This window comes from Triticum aestivum, chromosome 3B (assembly GCF_018294505.1).
Source record: "Triticum aestivum cultivar Chinese Spring chromosome 3B, IWGSC CS RefSeq v2.1, whole genome shotgun sequence".
Classification (NCBI taxonomy): Eukaryota; Viridiplantae; Streptophyta; class Magnoliopsida; order Poales; family Poaceae; genus Triticum; species Triticum aestivum.
The window spans coordinates 356,199,992-356,218,477 of NC_057801.1; the positions used below are offsets into that span (position 1 = coordinate 356,199,992).

Sequence of the window (18,486 nt, forward strand, 5' to 3'; positions counted from 1 at the left end):
CAAGATAGGTATAATATCATAACACAACTCTAGGACTCAAATTTAAACAAATAAAAAATGTATGACAAGCCAGGGTCTAATACCCAATATTACATCAAGAGTTAGGTCTGAGTACAGATAAATACAAGGGTTCCTTAAGAAAGCAAAAACAAACAATGACTCTAGATCAAAAAGGCGCAGGCTTCCTGCTTGGTACCTTCGAACTACTCCTCGATGTTGAACTCCAACCATCGGGGGGAACCTGCATCCGTGGTGCTAACAGCTATTGCAGTAATCAGGTTAGATGAAAAGAGTACTGAAGTAATGGTGAGTACTTATCCAAAGTACTCGCAAGACTTACATCGGAACTATGCTACACAAGCATCGATATGAAAGGAATTTTTGATCTATGTCTCTGACCTGGTGGTGATTCCTCGGCTCCTGGGCTTGTGCGATGGCACCAGAATTATCTCTACTCCTAATATCTTGGTACGTACGTCGTTCGTTCGCTTCATTCGTTTCCCACCTCCCCAATCGATCCCTTCACACGATCACCTCCCCTCCGTTTTTTGGCCCAACCAATCTCCAGTCCAGCCTACTCAACAGTACGAACCGGAAAAACCAGCCCACCCTCCGGTTCCTCCTCCTCTCTCCTACATCTCCCACACGCGCAGAACCATCTAGGGCAAAAACCACATGCGCACATGCCACAGTCGTCGCCGCCGCCGCCCCTACCCCATCCTATCCCCCAGCCCTCCATCTCCATCCAAGTCCTCTGTTCCGTGCCAGGGGCCTCCCGCGGTCTGATGCATCAACATGGGATGAGTTGTGGCGATGGTGACGGCGGCCGGCATGCTGTCGGGCTACCTGGTGGGGGCGGCAGTGCTTCACCGCAAAGGCGGGGCGCGCGGCCTGTGCTTGCGACAGCCGCTGATAGTAGAACAGCAGACCTACAATGGGTAACCATCTGCAAGATCAGCATGATCGTTCACATAATGGTGGATATCGCGAGATTCAATATCAAGGTCCATGTTATCTCCGTTGACTCCGGCTTCACCCTCTTCCCGTTCGTCTTCGAATTTGTGTGTTGATTGAACCAGAAATTAAGTTTGTCTATTTCTGAATTTCTAATATTTATCTCTTGAGTTCACATGCAATGCAACATTTATTTATAAGTTCTGAACTTGAATTTTGTGCATACAGTTGCATACTTGCATATACTGTAGTGAACCACAAACATGACTGGGAGAGGAGGGGAAGAAGAGGATGCATCCTGAAGACAGGTCGAGAAGCTTGCGGAGGCAGGAAGATCGGGTACAAGGTGAGAATCTCTATAAACCCATGTTCGCCGTTGTCTTGGCAGGCCCTGCCCTTCACTGCTCCATTGCCAGAGCCTCCATCATCCTAGATCAAGCCGTTCCATGACAAACATATCCCTTGCCACTGAATGCTACAGTTTGCGGTACACTTACAATTCCAAATGATAGGGTACATGTTCTCGATATATATAATTCAGATCTCTGTGTTCTGTCAATCTTACTAAGATGTTTTGTATCCTTACAGGATATCACAATTGCAAGTAAGAGTTGAAGTAAACCATGTTCTAGCAGATAAAAGTCTACATAAGCTGGAATGATGTTGTTATTCCGATCTTGGTTTTGTTTCTGCAGGCTTGAGGAATTAACTCCTTGGTGTACATATAGGCAAGGGATGTAGTTAGTTGTCTTCCAAATTCTGACGGTTACTCTGGTTTCAAGGCTTGTTCAGTGTGGCATGGTGCTCCTAAGTCCTGCAATGGATGCACATGTATCATTCTGTATTGGGTACGTTCTTGGCATCTGGTTGTGCTTTTGCTCTATGGTAAGTAAATGAAAGGCCAAAAAATGAAAGAAAACTTTTGTCTAGCTCTTTGTCTTCTATCATGTGATTCTGCTGTTGAGGCATGATTGTGATCAGATGTTCTTGCTTCCTTCGAACACCATTTTGTTGAATGATTCTCCACAAATGTGACGCCATATATGTTAATAAATATGTGCATTATTTTAGGTAATATCCAAATGAAACAGACAAAAGTACTGGAGTATTTTATGTCTTTGGTAAATAAAAGTACCATGCCAAAAGATGTTTTTTCTTACTAAAATTGTTGAAGGAAAAACATCTTCTGATTTCTTGAAACTATCTTTTAGTATATAAAAGTGACACAATAATATCAGTAATGTTTAATGATAATCCTCATAATGAGTTAAGGAGTTTCTTGGGGTATTCTGAAATAATAATAATATCTGTTATGTTTTAGGATGTTTTCTAATAGCAATTGTTGTACGTACATTATCACTGAAAGATTCTAACATAGTTAATATTTTCTTTTGATAGATAATATTTTGTAGTTAGATAATATTTCATTGATATTTTCAAACTTTTGTCCGTTTTGCAGATTGCGGAGAATTTAAAATTAATTATTTGAGACTTTGTTTCTATATCATCTTCTAGATATCCAGAGTGAATTGCCCCGTTGACAAGCGGATCCACTAAATTGGTGCACTGGATAATAATTTCCAAGGCAATACCAATATGAGCATAAGGACCATCAAATGTATCACGTATGATTTGTTCAACGAATACTGTAATATCCTCCCCATAGAAATGACTATCAGAGGATTCATGTTGCATTGCTTCTAGACGGCATGTCGGACCAATTGTTGAGATTTATGTGAATAACCATTCTGGTAAGAAGTTCGCGCAGAGTGTGACAAAAGGGTTGGGTCAAAATAAAGTACACGTATTACTAAAATCCATCCCTCTCATCTCATGCATGCATAACCAGGCCGATGGTAATTTGTCTACTACTCTACTTACTGCAGTTCACGATAATTTGTCTACTACATTACTTAAGCTTGAGGGTGAAGTAGATGATAAGTTGCATTATTTACCAAGTTTATCTTGGTCATAAGCCTGAGATTTGCATACACCATAGAAGCCATAGAAATCTTTGAGATGAACAGTCAATGGCTTATATTGTTGGTGCAGGAGGGCGAGGCAGTGGCAAAGGTATTGAGTATGTTTAGATCTTGAACCATTTTGGGCTTGCCCATCTGAGTGTTGGTGATCTTCTTTGCGAAGAAGTCAAATCCGAGCAAGGTTAACAATCTGCTCTCAGTTTCTGTATAGATATCTTTCTAATGTCAGCCTGTTTCAGGTAGTACAATGATCAAGAATCTCATGCATGAAGGAAATCTTGCACCTTTTGAGATCATCATCAGGCTACTGCTATACCACAATACCCACCACTAAGTTCGGCTGTTCCATTTCGCTACAGGAATTTTCAACTAATGCAGCTGATGCGTTACTATATTGATAACTGAGCTTGCATAGCAACACTTCAGACCAATCCATGAAAGTGTTCCCTTATCCCTTTGATACATTTTATTGTCTTACTAATTAATGTTGCAAGGAATATTCAGAGGTATTTGGTTATCCTCGTCCCCTCCCGCTCTCAAACCAAACGAGTCGAATCCCTAGGAAAATTGGCTATCCCCAGCCCATCCAAAGATAGCCAGTGAACCAAACGCCACCTAAAGAGTATACTCTCTTCATCTCTTGTAGCATGGTGGCCTAGAGCTAGAGGTCCTTGAGCCTAAAATAAAATGGCATGCATGAAAAACGGCCTAGAGATAGAGGAATTTATAAGAATGAGGGGTACCCTATCCCACCTGCACGGTTGATTAGGTCGTCGACCCGTGAGGGACAACGACCTTACTTTCATATGTAATATGTGCTTTTTTGAGCTATGAATATTAGATGGGGAAGGGTTGAAATATTTTATGCACCCATGGTTCCTAAAGGGTATGAAATATGTGTTTTTTGCAGTAGTTCCTAAATGGTCACCTCCAAGTGCCTTTTCATATGTAATAATTTGCCATGCAATTGCATAATGCAATCAAGGCAATGCTTGTAGTATCTTGGAAACATTTTTTTGAGGGAACAAAATCCTCCATGTGTTGCCTTCAATTAATAGACAATAACAATGGGCATGCTTCGTGATACGATCGGTCTTAAGCTTAAAAAGACATCGAGTGCTATTTGTCAATTACAGTGCAGTGTACGATAAAGAGTCGTATATTTTTTTACCACTTTTTTTTTACTTTGTGCATCAGATCTGATAGTACAAGTCACCGAGTTACATTCTTATTGACATTATTGCAAGTGCAGTGGATTTCAACTATTTTTCATTTATTACCGATGTTAAATTTGACATGCATCGCGTTTATATATGCAACAAGTACAAATTTTAAAACGCCCGTGGCAATGCACGGGTAGTCTACTAGTCACAATAAAGGTCCAACGGTTTTACCGAGGCTGGGAAAATACCAAGATCATCCAAAAAGTGCCGAATCCAAACACCTTCCTTTGCAGCTTCACAAGCCGCAATGTGTTCGGCTTCTGGGGTAGAATCGGCCACCGTATCTTGCTTGGAACTCATCCAACTCACTACCCCACCGTTCATGACGTACACAAATCTAGACTGTGATTGACAATCATCTCTGTCGGTTTGGAAACTAGCATTGGCGTAACCCCTACGACGAGCTCTTGCTCACCTCCATAAACTAAAAACTTTTCCTTAGTCCTTTTCAGGTACTTCAGAATATTCTTCACCGCTGCCCAGTGACTCTCACCAACGTTAGCCTAGTATCTGCTTTTTAGGATTATTGCAAAAGCAACATCAGGCCTTGCACATATCATGGCATACATGATGGATCCGATTGCTGAGGCATACGAATCCTACTCATCCTGCTTCACTATCAGATGTCGAAGGACTCTGAGTCTTGCTTAGCCTTATACCATGTGAGAGTGAAAAGAACCCTATTTCGCCTCACTCATGTTGAACCTCTTCAACTAAGCCGAGCAGCCTCCTCGATCTATCTCTATAGATCTTAATGCCTAAAATATACACTGCCTCGTCCTTCATCAAAAACTTACCATTCAATGACTCCTTGACCAAGTTCAGCATCTAAACATCGTTCTCGATTAACAATATGTCATCCACATACAAGATCAAAAACACTATCGAGCTCCCACTTAACTTCTTGTATAAACAAGCATCCTCTTTGCTTTTGATGAAATCGAGACCAGTGACGACGTCAACAAAACGAATGTTCCAACTCCGAGATGCTTGCCTCAACCCATAAATGGATCTCTTGATCTTGCATACCTTACAAGTGCTTGTCGGATCAACAAAACCCTTAGGTTGTATCATATTCACGTCCTCGGTTAAATTTCCATGAAGGAAAGCCATCTTGACATCCATCTGACATATCTCGTAATCGAAATATGCAGCTATAGCTAGTATGATCCTCACCGACTTTAGCGTCGCTACCGGCGAGTAAGTCTCATCGTAGTCAATTCCTTGAACTTGTCCATAACCTTTTGTGACAAGCCGAGCTTTGTGCATCTGAACATGTCCATCCACATCGGTTTTCTTCTTAAAGACCCATTTGTAACCAATGGTAGTTACGCCAGGTGACAGATCAACCAAGTCCCAGACGGTTCTCATCCATGGACTTTAACTCAGATCTCATGGCTTCCAGCCATGCATTGGAATTTGGGCTCACCATCGCTTCTGCATACAATGTCGGCTTGTCGCTTTCTAGCAACAATACATCATGCACTCTGTAAATATTTCCGACCTCCATGGTTTCGGTGTCGCTTCCACTACGGGTTCCCTGGCTGACTCCGGTATGATCTCATCACCAGCTGAGCCATCCCCGAGTGGTCCTCGAATTTCTCCGAGTCAAACTGTCCTCCCACTGGCCTCCAGACTGAGAAACTCTTTCTCAATGAAAACCCCGTTCTGAGCAACAATCACTTTGTTCTCTTCCCGGTTGTAGAAGCTATATCCCAAGGTTTCCCTCGGATATCCCACGAATATGCATTTATCCGATTTAGGTGTAAACTTGTCTGACATAAGTCGCTTAACAAATGCTTCACAACCCCAAATCTTTAGAAAAGACAAACTGGACTCTTCCTAGTCCACATCTCATGTGGTGTCTTGTCTATGGATTTTGAGGGTACCCTGTTAAGTGTGAAAGCTGCAGTTTCTAGAGCGTATCCCTAGAATGACAATGGTAAATCTGATTTGCTCATCATAGACTGGACCATGTCCAACAAGATCCTATTCCTCCGTTTTGACACACCATTTCTCTGTGGCGTACCCGGAGGTGTGAGCTGAGGTACTATACCTCGGCTTTTCAGATGATCACCAAACTCCAGGCTCATGTACTCACCTCCACGATCAGATCGTAGAAGCTTTATAGTCTCACCGAGCTGATTCACAACCTCATTCTGAAACTCTTCTAACTTTTCAAAAGTTTCTGACTTGTGCCTCATGAAATAGATATATCAATATCTACTCAAGTCGTCAATAAAAGCCATGAAGTATTGATAGCCACCTCTGGTAGTTGTGCTCATTGGACCACACACATGACTGTGTATCAGTTCCAACAGCTCGGACGCCCTCTCGCAACTCTTCGCGAAAGGAGACTTAGTCATCTTACCGAGCAAGCATGATTCGCATGTCTCGAACGACCCAAAGTCAGAAGAAGTTAGGAACCCATCATCATGGAGCTTCTTAATGCGTTTCAGACTAATGTGTCCAAGCCGGCAATGCCAGAAGTATGTCAGATTTATCTCATTAGGCTTATCCCTCTTGACATTCACGTTATAGACCGGTTCCTGTTCCGGATTCAATATAAATAGCCCATCTACAATGGGTGCGTAGCCGTGGAACATACCATTCAAATAAAACAAAACAACCATTATCCTTTAAATTTAATCCATAACCCTGACTCATCAAGAATGATGTAGAAATAATGTTCCGACTAAGTGCAGTAATGCAATAACAATATTCAATTCCAAAATAAATCCAGAAGGAAGCTGTAGCTGCATCGTGACGACCTCCAACACAACAACTCTTGCTTTGTTGCCGACCCTGATGTCAATCTACCCTTGTGCTACATGCCTAGTTCTTACCAGCCCCTGCATCGAGTTACAAATATCAACAATCGATCCGGTATCAAATACCCAAGAGCTACAAGGTATGTCAGCAAGGTAGATGTCTATAACATATGTAACAAGTGTACCTTTACCTGAAGCAGCATTTTCGGCCTTCTTGCCATGCTCACCAAGCCACTTGCTACAGTTCCTCTTCTAGTGATTGGTTTCCTTGCAATGATAGCAAATGGTCTTTGAGTCTGGTCCAGACTTCGGTGCAGCGACGGAGGTTACCATCTCCGTGCCCTTTGCCTTAGCCTTCTTCTTAGACCAACTCTTCTTGAACTTAGCAGAGTTATGCACCATCAACACTTGATGCGTGCCTTTCTTTATATCTTGCTCTGCCACTTTAAGCATCCCATGCAATTCAGTGAGCTTCTTATCCATGCCATGCATATGATAGTTCGAAATGAACGTCCCATAGATAGGTGGAAGAGAACACAGAACTGCATCAGTAGCCAGTTGATCCAAGAGCAGGAAGCCTGACCGATCAAAAGCTTGCATGTATTAGACCATCTTGATCACATGATGGCTCAGTGGATGACCTTCCCAGCTTACAATCCTTCAAGGATTGCCAGACGTTGAACCTTTCGGTGCCTGCACCTGAAACAAGCTCTTGAGACTCTCGATCATATCGAAAGCCCCAACATCCTTGAAATGCTGCTATAGATCGCTCCATACAAGCCAGCATGAGGTAGATGGTCTCATTTGATTCATCCACGAGTTTCTGGTAGGCATTCCTGGTTGTGGCATTAGCATTATCGGCAGGTTCCTCTAGAAGTGGATCATGTAGAACATGTTCCTTTTTATCATGCTTGAGAACAATTCTCAAATTTCTATACCAGGTGGTAAAGTTTGTTCCATTCAGTTTATCCTTTTCTAGAATAGATTTCAATGCAAAGTTGGGTTGAGCAGGTGGTGCGATTGATCTACAACAGAAAATATGCAAGCAAATGCATTATGTAGAGTAATTCAAGCCTAAACAGAAATACTCCCACTGAAGTCGGCATCCCTCCGCAAACTCTCAGTGATTCAGGATCCGACTAGCGCAGGCGACTAGTGAGATTTAGCATCACTTCTAGCCAACATACCTATCCAGTAAGAAACTCCTTGCTAGTCGTATCTCTATACGACTCTTGTCGGTCGGGGAGGTATCTCATACCCCGGCTCCCAACCTTCTTTGCCACAAGGCCCAAAACCATTTTGATAGCCTTGTCAAGTTAACCTAATGCAGTGCTTGTCCGTGTCCGACACAAACCCTTCAGTTCAAGGACACCTAGCAGCACCCCAATTTTATGAGCCCACTACTAGACGTACTTGACGTGCGAAGGTGCAACATCAGGAATGGAAAATTGCTTGATATTAATGACGGATTTTTCTATCATTCTAACATGCATAGAAATAAAGAAGCATAACAATCACAAATAAACACATATTGTGAAATAGTATGGCTCCTTCATGGACGTTCTTCCAGGTCGGCTCCGACTCCGATGACCATCTAGGAACTCCATCTTGTTTGTCACGTCGGGACTCCAAGCCAACAACATGATCACTATAATCCAACTACTACAACTAGTAATGAATTTTACATAGAGTCATAAGTCGACAGCAAGTCGTTATACATTATAATGAGAGGACTTTGGCTCCTGCCGGCTGACAAACATGACGCGCAGGCCATGTATAAATTACACACATGCATCACATACACATGAGCCATACTATTCACATCAATCCTGCAAAACAAAGTATCACATAGAATCGCATTCTACCGGTTTGAGTGATCGCGTACGAAATACAAGGCGCTATGCACACGGCGATCCCGCTTGCCTGTTAGCGGGTGGGGTTCGAAGGGGCATTGCCCCTCGCGGGTGCGGGAAGCACCCGACATTTTCGGAAATCACAGGTCACATTTGAGCTCCGATCACGCCAAATTTTCCGATCAGACCGATCTTATCGATCGTCGCGAGTCCGATTCAGATTTATGTTTCACTGTTAACCCCGATGGCGGATACCGACCGGTAGGGCTAGGTTATGTCATGACCTCATCGACTCCAATCATCAGAAAACATAGCCACATCGATCCCCATGTGCAGTTGATCTCATCAACCGTGCACACAGCCGATTTTATCAACGACAATAGATCTCATTTGCCGCCTCCACATATCTAATATGCATACGATCCGAATCCAAATCCTATAGCAGAGGCTCTGATACCACTATTGGGATCTACGATAGGGTGCATCGACTGCATTTTAAAAAAATTCTACGCGTAGAACAACAGAAACATGCTACGGGAGATGGATCACACATCGTTACCACTAGACGCGTAGTGTCGTGTAGCGAAAGAAGAGTTGGGGCAGCGCGTTTGCATGGATCGTCTCCTCGTGCAATCTCCCTCAAACATCCAGTCGTCTGATCCCACGTACAAGTTCGCCGGAGCGACGCAGGTGCACCGCCTCTAACGGTATCCGCGCGTGCAGGAGCAACACCATGCGATGGATTGCTACATCCGATCACATAGTCAGCAGCGAGTGGACGTGGCTATTCACAACACATGCAAACCCTAGTGATAGTGTCGAAGCGATCAACCAAATGAGTGTGCCACACCTGCACTTTATATAGGCGCCCGTCGCGGGCTCAACAGTTGGGCCTCGCACGGACACTAAAGCCCAAAATTTGTTCGGCCGGGATCCGAGTCCGAGTAAGATCACATCTGACTCATGGAGTCCAATCCAGCATCACAAGTTCCTTGCCTTAAGTGCGCGGCCCCTTAGGTTCAAGTCGGCTTGGTCATAGGTCGGGTCACCTCTGACCTGCTCGGTTGGTAGCGGCCTCTAGCAAGCTGTGTCGACCACCAAGTAGACAATGAAGCCGGTTGGCGAACGTGTACATCACACTTCCATTCCTTTTGCCACACGATATATGTTGTCGGGCTCAAGGCGAGTTTGTCATCCTTGTGCTAGCCCGACCTGTTTCTCGTTCCTGTGACCACAAACTTGATTATCTAATAATCTTTGTCGCATGACCATGCTTATCCTGGTCGGATCACATGAGGGGCCCAGAGTATATCTCTCCTGATCGGAGGGGCAAATCCCATCTTGCTCGACCATATCTCGTAGCATGGGTCTGGACAAGCCTGAAACCTACCTTTTTAACTACCCAATCACGGAGTAGCATTTGGTCGGCCCAAAGCAGGTCTGTCACCTTCCCGAGTACATGTGTCAGCTCAGGTCTTAGGACATAGAATGTATGTTGTACTAGAGACTCACAGATGACATATCGATGTGTCTCATAGTTGGGTCTGTCCGACTCGGACCTTATCTCGACTCGGATCCGACTACATCGAATCCGACCAGATCCTTCCAAGTCCATATTATCTGGTTAGCATCCAATGTTCCATGGATAGTGAGACCAAGCCATCGACCGTGTCATATGCTAGTCTAGTCGGTTGCGCGTCCACACAGCCCTTTTGACAAGGGACCTTTTAGGACAGTCATCACACAATGCATAGTTGTCGGTGCAACAGACCATACTGTGCACAGGCACTGGAACAAGATTAGGGCATCAGGCCATGCCAGAGTACAAGAGACCAAGATCTTCGAAGGACCAGCATCAAGCCAGAGAAGCAAGATACCACCAGAAGAAAAGCCTCCCTTGCTGGGCAAACGGGCTTGGCAAGGGTAGATCCACCCCCGGAAGAGAGGCGTCCAAGATGTCCTGGCAGGGCCTGCCGGGACTCATGGAGGCCAAAAACACCTCATCAACCACTTCCCCATGACCCATGTCGTCAATCAGTGTGGTGTGAGGCCGCAAAGTGATTGAGTGGCAGCCATTCGCCACATGGCATCCTCTTTCTACAGGAAAGCCTATAGATGACACCCATCCCACAACATGTTAAACAAGCAAGCATGGAGATGGCAAAATAAGCCCGGGAAGGCTTGCCAGGCGAACAACGATGTGACGTTGAGTGGCGCATTTAATGCACTCTGTCATCCTGAAGAAGTTAGGTATGATAGCACTGTTTGCTATCTTATCTGTGCATAATGACTGATTTGCCATTGTGGTGACCCCTTAACCTATAAAAGGAGGCCCATGGCAACCGTAGAAAGGGTTTGCAAGGTTGGAAAGTTAGACACCCATACGCGCGTAGCCACTGCCGCCCTTGCGGGGCAAGTGTACTATGTTCCACCACCATTCTTCCACCATCAATCCACCAAAGCAGGAGTAGGGTTTTACACCTCATGGCGGCCCGAACCTGGGTAAAATTGCTCATGTGATCCCTGCCGTGCTGCCCCACGCTCCTCTGTTCTTTGTGCAACATGACATCCCCCTGCCGAACCAGCAAGGGGCCCCTTGGTCCCATAGGTGGTCGTGGTTTCCCATGACATCTTTGGCGTGCCAGGTAGGGGGATCGCTTGCACGAACCTGGAAGCGTGTGCAGCGCGTCATCTTCATTGCCATCTTCCTCTTTGACGGCGCCATCGACCATGGTACCCAAGAAGAAGCCCGGTGTTTCGGCTCACCCGTCCACCTCAAAGGCTCCGCCACCCACAGCTACCAATGCTACGGGAGGTGCGGAGACGCGCGGGGATGTGGACGTCGTTGGGGATGTGGTCGGAGCAGGCAGCGCCAACACCATTTCCCCCGGGCCGAAGCAGGACTAGGAGACCCCGAGGGAGAGCGACATCAGCAACACCCTGATGGCCACGCTCCGCGAGGTATAGGTGGGGGGACTACTCTGTCCACACCTCGTCCTCTCACCGAAGGGCACAACCGCAGTGATGGCGCTCGGTCTGGGGCAAACCTCCACCCTCCGGCCGCCCCTACCACGGGAGCGACCGCTGTGCGTGCGCCTTCCCCTGGGCGAGTCGACCAGGCCACTGCGCCCGACGGAGCCGCTTGTCCTCAAGCGCCTTCGCTGTGCCACCACAATATCCAGGTGGCCACCCCACAACACCGGGGGCGTAGTACTGACGCTACTGGCACCATTAGAAGCCGAGCAAAGGTACGATCTGCGTCATCATCACCCATGCCGAGCACGGCTACGGAGGCCATGGCGTGGCTCAACTGCTACTCAGGTTCCAACCGACAGCTGACCAGATGGACAAGTGGCATGCCACCATCCAGAGCCTGCTCGGTTTCACCGAGGCTGGGAGCTCACAGCAAGCTAGCCCGCCACGGCCTCCCCAAGCGACGACAACGGCTTGTGCTGCTGGTCATATGGAAGGGGCCTCCAACCATGGTGCAGTCCCCTCCATGGCAACCAGTGCAAGCTCGGCAGCATCAAGAACCTGATGACATCTTGATGGCCTATTATGACCCTCGAGCCCGTCTAGATCGACGGCAAGCCCCGGAGGACATGTGGGGAGAAGACGCGCGCGTTGAGCAACACCGCCGCGACTGCCGCCGGGCCAATGGATACAACGGTCCTGATGTTGACGAGCCTGCGCTCGATATCGGTGGGCGCCTACCCTTCAAGGTTGTGTGCCCTGCCTTTACTCGTGAGCTGCGGCAAGTCCTTGGCCATCCGTCCGCATGTTCAAGCCAGAGATACCCGAGAAGTATGATGGGAGGCTTAACCAGACAGAGTTTCTGAGCATCTACACCATTGTCGTCCAAGCTATCGGGGGAAGAGATGAGAAGGTATTCGCCAACTACTTTCCTTTGGCTCTCAAATCCAATGTGAGGTCTTGGTTGATGGATCTTCCGGAGAACTCCATTTCATCATGGGCTGACCTTTGCCATGGGTTCATTGGCGCCTTCACTGGCAGCCATCAAGAACCAGGCCGATCCAGCGATTTGCAGCTTCTCCAGCAGAAAGAAGGAGAAACACTCCGGAAGTATTTGCAGAGGTTCAGCAGAGTCCACGGGAACATCCCAAACATCCATTCAGCAGCTGTGATAGCCGCCTTCCAGTCCAATGTGCGCAACCGTAGATTCGTTCCAAGATGAACATACAGTTTCCTAAGACTGTGAAGGAGCTTTACACCTTGGTGGACAAGTGTGCTCAGATGGAAGAAGGAAGGAAGTTACCCGAAGAGGAGGACTGCATCAATATTGATTTAGAAGATGATGATGAATCCACCAGTCAGAAGAAGAGCAAGAAGGTCAACAAGAGGCACAAGGGTAAAGCAGTGATGACTGTTGAAGGATCGGGTACGCCTAGTACCGGCAAGACAGCTAAGGCTGAAGTCCCCAGCAAGGAAGCTACCGTGTGCGTTGACTTCCGGGAGGCTGCGGCTGCCGAGAAAGCCGGGAAAGGTGATGGGCCATATTGCAAGATCCATCGGACCAAGGGCCACGACCTTCAAGAGTGTTATCAGGTTGAGCAGCTTGTCAAGAGGCAAAGAGCTGAGTACGAGAAGCGTGACAAGGAAAAGGGTCAGAATGTTGCTGGTGGTAAGGGTCGAGGTGGTGAAGCAAATCGCCCCTGCAAACCTTTTCGGAACAAAGGAAAACCCACCAGAGGTCAAGAGAAGGAAGCTTTTGATGATGAGAGTGATGGAGGGGATGAAGAGGAAACTAGTGAGCAAGAGTTTCAAAAGGCCGTTGATACCCTGTGCATTGATGGGGGTGCATCCTTGCACACCTCTCACTGCCAACTCAAACGGTGGGTGCGTGAGGTCAATGCCATGGAACCAGCACCAGAGGCCCGGAAACCACTCAAATGGTCACACGCCCATCATCTTTGACAAAGAGGATCATCCTGACCGTACCACCGCGGTAGGATGTTTGCCATTGTTAGTCTCTCCAACCATTCGCAACCTCAAGGTCACTAAGATATTGGTGGACGGCGGGGCCGAGTTGAATCTAATTTCCCCAAAGGTTATCAGCAGGCTTCAGATAACAGAAGAGGGGTTAGAGGCCACCGGCACGTTTCAAGGAGTTAATCCCGGCAGGAGCCATCCTAAGGGAAAGATCACGTTGCCTGTGACATTTGGACGGGAGTTGAACTATCGGACAGAAAGGATTGTGTTCGATGTTGTCGACCTCCCCTTGCCGTACAATGGGATCCTTGGATGACCAGCCCTGGCCAAATTCATGGCGGCATCCCACTATGCCAACAATACTTTGAAGATGCCTGGGCCACTTGGAATCATCTCCATCCCATCGGATGAGAAGGACGCAATCATTTGCATGGACAAGATGAAATGGGACGCGGTCGCGGCAGAGGCAACGGCAGCAGCAGTTCCCAACAAGGAAATCAGAGGAAAAAAGAAGGATAGCAAGGACACTGGCAAAGAATCTGGGAAGCGTACCTCTTAGGAGTGCGCTGCACCTGTTGATGATTTGCCGGAGAGTTCCAACAGCAAAAGGACCAAGATTACTGCTTCGCAAGTGAAGAAAGTCCCGGCAGGGCTAGCTGGCATTGATGGTACCTTCACCATCAGCGCCACCCTCGATGACAAATAGGAAAGCATGCTCGTTGCCTTCCTGTGGGAGAACATCGATGTGTTTGCCTAGCAACCATTTGATATCCCCAGTTTCCCAGGGAGGTAATCGAGCACCACCTTGTTGTCTGCCCACACGCCAAACCTATCATGTAGAAAGTCCGTAAGCAGGCCTTGGAGAGGTAGAAGTTTATCGCAGAAGAGATCAAGAAGCTTGAAGCAGCTAGTTTGGTTAGAGGAGTTCTACATCCCTCTTGGCTAGCGAATCCAGTAGTAGTCCGGAAGGCCAACGGGAAATGGAGGCTTTGCATAGATTTCACAGATCTAAACAAGGTTTGCCTGAGGGACCCATTTCCCTTGTCGCACATCGATCAGGTCGTGGATTCCACTTCAGGCTGTGATTTGCTTTCCTTCCTGGATGCATATTCTGGATATCACCAGATCTTCATGTCCAAGGAAGACGAAGAGAAGACCTCGTTCATCACCCCTTGTGGTACATACTGTTTTATCCGCATGCCATTCGGATTAAAGAGTGTCGGGTCTACTCTTGTAAGGGCAGTCTAGATTGGTTTCGAGCCACAACTGCACAGAGACATTGAAGCTTATATGGATGACATTGTGGTCAAAACCAAGGACAGAGCAACCTTATCCAGGATTTGGAGGAGATGTTTGCAAATCTGCACAAGATCAACTTGAAGCTCAACCCAGAGAAGTGTGTGTTTGGCGTTCCCTCCGGCAAGCTACTTGGGTTCTTTGTGTCCCATCAGGGGATCAAAGTCAATCTGGACAAGTCAAAGCCATTGAGCAGATCCAAGCGCCAAGGACAATAGGATGTGAGCCATCTGACAGGGTGCATTGTCGCGCTAAGCAGATTCATTTCCAAGTCTGCCGAGCGCGCCCTGCCGTTCTTCAAAATCTTGAAGAAGGCAGGACCCATGAAGTGGACCCCAGAAGTAGATCCGGCCCTGCAAGAGTTGAAGGCCTACTTATCTTTTGTGCCCACCTTGGTGGCTACCAAACTACAAGAGCTATTGTTGCTATACTTAGCAGCAACCAACCAAGTGGTTAGTGCAGCCTTGGTGGCACAGCGGGAAGTGGACGAAGTAGAGAGTAAGCCAGGACCGGCAGAGTCATATAAGGATCAGGACAGAAGTAAGCACGACAACGATGGCAACCCCAATGACGCGTCAAGGAAGAAAGTGGTGTATCGCCTAGTGTACTTCATCAGTTCCCCATTACAGGGGGCTTGATTGAGGTACTCTGGCACGCAAAAGTTGATCTTTGGCCTCATTATGGCCTCAAGGAAACTGCGCCACTACTTCCAAGCCCATGAGATTATGGTTGTCACTCGCTTCCCATTACAAAGGATACTACAAAAGGCTGAGGCTACTAGCAGAATAGTGAAGTGGGCTTTGGAGTTATCCATTTTTGGTCTGAAGTTTGAGAGCACATCAACAATTCAGAGCAGGGTGTTGGTAGAGTTTATTGCAGAATGGATGCCAACCCCTGATGAGGAAGTGACAGAAACAGTTATCCCCGGCAAGGAAGTGCCCCAAGAATGGATTATGTATTTTGATGCTGCCTATTCCCTACAAGGTGCATGGGTCGGCGTGCTTCTTGTCGCACACTCAGGGAAGCACTTGAAGTACGTTGTCCAGATGCATTTTGACCGGGAAGAGGCAACCAACAATACATCAAAGTATGAAGGGCTCCTTGCTGGGCTCAGGATTGCAGAATTGGGGAATCAAGAAGCTGATTATTCTATGAGATTCACAACTTATGGTGAGACAAGTCAACAAGGATTACCAACGTCCATTGATGGAGGCATACGTTGAGGAAGTAAGAAGATTGGAGGAGCGCTTTGACGGATTGCAAATAGAGCATGTACCCCGTGCAGAAAACAGCATAGCTGATCATCTATCATAGTGTGTTGCGCAAAAGCTTCCTGTGGAACCAGGAACTTTTGTTCTCCATCTTACTCAGCCCTCTGTATCCCCGGCAACAATGGCCCGGAAGAGGAGAAAGATGGACTCCAGTAAGCCTCTCCCAGTAGAGCCTTATGCTCCTGGCAGGGACCCTCCCGCTGGGACCACGGTCCTCATGGATGAGGAGTGTGCCCCTGTAGTTGAGGAGGTGCCGCTAGTCCTCGTTGTTGAGCCCCAGGGTCCAACTTGGGCAAGGCACATAGTCCACTTTCTCCAGACCAGAGAACTCCCCAATGACCAAGATGAAGCTGAAAGAGTAGCCCGGAGGGCCAGTATGTACAAGTTTGTCGATGACACTATATACAGAAGCAGGCCCAACGGTGTGAAATTGAAGTGCATATGTCAGGAAGAAGGAAAGGAACTGTTGGCTGAGATACACAAAGGCATGTGCGGCTCCCACATTGCATCAAGGGCATTAGTTGGGAAAGCATTCCATCAAGGATTCTATTGGCCCACAACCCTCCAAGATGCGGTCGAGCTAGTCACAAAATGTGAAGCCTACCAGTTCCATTCCAAGAACATCCACCTGCCTGCCCAAGCTCTTCAGACAATCCCTTTATCATGGCCATTTTCGGTCCGGGGGCTCGATATCCTCGGCCCTTTCCCCCAAGCAATCGGGGGTTTGAATTCTTGTTCGTTGCTATCGACAAGTTTACAAAGTGGCCGGAAGTGACTCCCGTGAGATAGGTGACTGCTCAGTCAGGTATCAAGTTCTTGAAAGAACTGGTGTGTTGTTTTGGAGTTCCGGCAAGGATCATTGCCGACAACGGCACCCAGTTCACGAGTCGCGCCTTCATGCAATATGTTCGCACCCTCGGAAGCAGGGTCTCATTTGCCTCTGTCGCACACCCCAGAAGCAATGGACAAGCTGAGAGGATGAACGTTGAAGTGTTGCGGGGCCTCAAAATAAGAACATTTGATACGCTGCGGAAGCACGACATGCGGTGGATCGATGAGCTGCCGGTAGTCCTCTGGTCCCTTGGAACGACACCAAATCGAGCTACTGGGCATACTCCCTTTTCCCTGGTCTATGGGGCGGAAGCAGTTATCCCCATGGAACTCATTTATGGGTCTCCTCGAGTGCTTGCCTACAAAGCCCAATATCAACACTAGCGTGACAACACTGTGCTACTCGAGGAGAACCGTCTCCAGGCTACTACGTGTGCTGCATGCTATCAGCAAGCCCTGCGTCGTTATCATAGCCGCAGGGTTCATGCCCGGTTTTTTGAAGAAGGTGACCTTGTCCTTAGGTGCGTTCAGTCAGCCAAGGGTACAAACAAGTTGACGCCGAAGTGTGAAGACCCTTACCAGGTAGTACGAGTCACCAGACCTGGCGCAGTCCGTCTGGAGACTGGAGGTGGCATTCAATTGCAAAACTCATGGAATATTGAGCATCTTCGCAAGTTCTACCCATAAGGCATGGCTGTCAGGCCCTGCTCGGCAGCCACCCATTTGTACAGGCCTTGCCTCAGCTGCATGTAACCCCTTGTACAAAGCCAGGGCGATGAACCTGTGCACCAGAGAAATAAACGAAGCGCTGGGGGCGACCAAGTTGCATGCATGCTTGAGCATTCCAAGAGCATTTGCATAAGCATTTCATGAGCATCTGCCATATGCATATAGATAGGATTGCATCCTACATCATTCTCATCTGCATAAAGTTGTAGGTTCCTACCATGAACCTGGCTTCTACAAGGAGTTGAGAAGATGGACCAGCACTGCGATCCTCGGCAAGCCAAACAGATAATTTCTACCTCTTGTCCATAAAGTGTTCTGTAAGCTAGAACTTGTGCATGAGAAAGCTTCGCCGCTCCTCGAAGCTTAGGTGCTCCGACCTTTGGCTCGAACATTGCTTCAACCTAGGTGGTCGCAGTGGCCTTTGCTAAGAAAGGGTTGGCGGTGGGCTGGTCCCTTTATTTTTTGCCCGGTAGACTATGGTCCCCCAGAAACAAAATAAAAAAGGGTACCGGCAGGATAGCCTGCCTGGGAAGACTTGTTTATTTAACTAAAGAGGCATCCCACCTCTGCATGGACGTACACATGCACGAGTTCCCAGCAAGGCTCATCTTTTTCATTAACATGCT

General features: G+C 47.3%; 1 long non-coding RNA gene across 1 annotated transcript; it reads left to right on the top strand.

Moving 5' to 3' along the window:
* Window positions 1-573: 573 nt before the first annotated feature.
* Window positions 574-3,976, top strand: LOC123069892 (uncharacterized). The gene is made up of 3 exons (XR_006433166.1): window positions 574-1,004; window positions 1,183-1,839; window positions 2,414-3,976. It is a non-coding gene; the product is annotated as an uncharacterized lncRNA (long non-coding RNA).
* The last annotated feature ends 14,510 nt before the right edge of the window (window positions 3,977-18,486 follow it).